At 37.4% G+C, this 3,374-nt stretch overlaps 1 pseudogene; it reads left to right on the top strand.

Annotated features, from left to right (window-relative positions):
- Window positions 1-887: 887 nt before the first annotated feature.
- On the top strand, window positions 888-1,458 carry LOC148018783 (uncharacterized; annotated as a pseudogene).
- Window positions 1,459-3,374: the final 1,916 nt, after the last annotated feature.

The following is a 3,374-nucleotide window of genomic DNA, read 5'->3' as shown; positions in this document are numbered from 1 at the left end:
CTCTACTACTAGTCTACTACCTAGGAGAGCTAACATTTCATTATTAGCATGATATCACTTTGCTACTTCCAAACTACCACTAAATTGCCACACTCAAGAGAGCATTATTCTTTTTTAAGAAATCGATATGTTAAGAAATTTTTGACACCTTTACTAATTTATGTATTTAATATAGGTAGAGTTCTTCCTTGCTTGATATAAGTCTAATACTTTTAGTATGCTACCGGTATGCTACTCTTAGTATACTACCAATATGTTATCAATGTGCTACTTGATTGACAAATTGGGAGCTACCGCTTGGTCACTCACGAGCTTGATACTAGTCTACCACTTCTAGTCTACAAGTCCCATGCTACTACCAGTCTGCCACCTAAGAGAGCTAACATTTTATTATCAAATTGATACCAATGTTATACCTCTAGGTTGCTACTTGTCTATTATTCAAGAGAGCTAGTATTTTGTTTTCAACCAGTAATATGTTAGAAATTTTCATCAACTTTTCTAATGATTTGCATTTAATGCACCTTGCCTTCAAAAAAAGTCATCGAGAGGTGCGAATCTAGTAAAGGGCCTTCAAGAAGTTGAAAACTTACTTTGTATGCAAGCTTCAAGATTGGTATAGTTGTTACTACATCATACATGTGCAAATGCCATTTATGAGGGATATTGTAAATCTAATAAGACAAGTTCCTTATGGTATACACAAGAAAGAGTGCAATTGGTCAATGTGATATTTGTGGTCAAGATGAGAAATGTAACTCTCACACAATGACTTTCTCCAACATTACACAACTTTTGCATGGAAGTGTTTGATTGGTGAGTGCACATTATGTGGACTTTCACAAAAGTTGCATATATGCATGACAAAGGAAGTATATAGTGCACACATGGTAATAGTAAAGATATTTGAGGATTTTCAAGTTGGTTGTATACACACTTGGAAGAAGAAGAAAATAAAAGTTCTATCAATAAAGGAGATGCAATGCAAAGAACTTTTCATACTATTTAGGGATCATTTAGGGAAGTTTATAATGCATAATTTTGTTTATAGATAGCAAGCAAAGCAATTTAAAGAGTGTTTTCCTTGGTTTCTGGACGATATGGTTGTGTCCATAGTAGAATTTAGAGAAAACTACACATTCAAATAGCAAAATGAGGTGCAATCCATGGATTGGTTTTCTAGCCAAGTCACAATCTTTGTCCACATCACATATGTGCATAACGCAGGTAGTGTCCAAAAGTACTACGATTTCTATACATGATGATAAAACCCATGATACCCTTTTTGTTCAACATTATTTTATTCTCCATTTTGGATAATTGAAAGAGTTGGGGATGTTTTTTAAGGAACATTGGGTATGATCAAATGGTGCAACATCACAATTCAAAGCAAAGAGGCCTTTCTATGTGTTGTTTGATATGATAAATAATAGGTATAAAAATGACACATCATTTTAATAGTTAAATTTATGGAAAGGGTGAGCATGATGGTTCATGTTCTATTATCAAGAGACATCTCACTCATGAGCAACTAAAGCCAGACTCTGTGAAGCTGCAATGTGCAATTGATGTGGTGTAATTTTTGAGACTAACAGTGTCCAAAGGGGCTATAGCCACATATCCTTCTAAAGAAAGATTGATTACTTGAATGTTTTGGGAGGTTAAGGAAGGTGATTTGGATACAAGCATGCATTTGGATTGTGAACCTATGCCCAATGCACATGGATTATATTGTATCTCTAGCTACTCCTTTACAAATGGAAAGGCTGTATGGTGTAAGCGGCTATCATGCTTCTACAATGCTTGCATACAAGGTCTTTGGAGAAGGTGTTCTAAGAAAAAACATGTTTCCTCATGGTAATATGTTACCCTAGAACCTTCAAATGATTTAAATGATGATGATGAGACAGAAATCTAGCATATGAAGGACATCATGATGCTTTGATCAATGCACTTCATGTTGGTGATAATTTTGCATTGGTAGCTTTCAAGTACCTCTCAATATGAGGACACAATTTAGTTTGTTACTTATTATGAAATCTCCAATTTCATTAACTAGAAGAAGGGAGCTACCAGTGCACTAGAGGTAGCTACCATCTTGCATTGATAATAGAACAAAAATGGTAGGTAATAGTAGGACATTGATAGCTATACCAGAAAGAAACTTGTAGCTACCAATAGAAAAGTGGTATCTTAGTATGACAATGGCACCCACTAACATTTCATTGGTAGCTACTAGAATACAATGGTAGCTACCAGTGTAATACAAAGATAGCTATGAGCATGCAATGATAGCTACCAATAGGACAAAGCTACTTACTAGCTAACAATAGGATATTGATGTAACAAGTGGGATACAAAGGAACTAGGGGTTAGACACCTAATCACACTCACCGGGGTATATAAGGTATAAGAGTCCCAATTTAGGGCAACTAGTTATTATCAATACCATACTCTTCACCTTCATCTTCAGCTTCCATGGCTTCCTCCTCCCTTCTCCCCTCTTTTCTCTCCTTCTCTCTCCTCTTCTAGTCTTTCTTTCTCTTTTTCCTTCTCTCTTTCTCCCTCTTCAAGTCATTCTCCTCTCTCCTCTTAGCTTCATTCATTACAAGTGGTATCAGAGTATCAAGATTTGGTTCTTTTCTCATTTCCTCTTTCTCCATCTAGTTCCTTTTAAAATCTCAAACCCTAGTTACTTAGGTCATATGTACAAGTACAACAGGAAGGAACACAATTAGTTTTAGCTTTTTGGAGCAAGCAAGAGCTGTGGCTAGAGACTCAAACATATCTAGAGGTAGAATGGCTAACTAAATAGGTTGTCACTCCTTTTCATGCAAATTTTAGGGGTTCCAGGCCATGTTTAGAGACTCAAGAGTTAGAAGAGGGCAAAATCTTAGTTACTTTTTGCCTTATCCCTCCTTCTCTTTCTTTTCCTGCAAGCTCCCATGGCTACCAACCCCCTAAAATATCTAAGAACTTACTCTAGCCTACCCCAAACCACCATCCATCATTGAAACCCCCTCCCTGGCACTCTAAACTTGAGATCAAGCAATGGAGTGGGGGGTTGTTGCCTCCTAAGGCCTGCATGGCAACACATGCAATCTTTGATGCATTTTGCATTGGCTACTCCTACCTGCCCTTGCCCTCTTATTGCCTTCTTCCTTCTCACTAGTGCTCTTGGCCATCCTAGGGTACTCTTTCAACACTCTCTTGGGCCTCCCTCGCATCATATGTTGCATGTCTAGCAACCCTTCTAGTGTGTTGATGTAAGGGAGCATTCCTCCTATTCTCCTGGAGAGTGTGTAATAGCCATCTAGCAATTGTTTTGGCTATATTTACAGCAACCCTTTCTTCCACTGCATGAGGCAAACCAT

This window comes from Lygodium microphyllum, chromosome 20 (assembly GCF_053477565.2).
Source record: "Lygodium microphyllum isolate KBCC chromosome 20, Lygodium_microphyllum_v1.1.10, whole genome shotgun sequence".
Lineage (NCBI taxonomy): Eukaryota > Viridiplantae > Streptophyta > Polypodiopsida > Schizaeales > Lygodiaceae > Lygodium > Lygodium microphyllum.
This window is presented reverse-complemented; position numbering and strand designations above follow the sequence as displayed.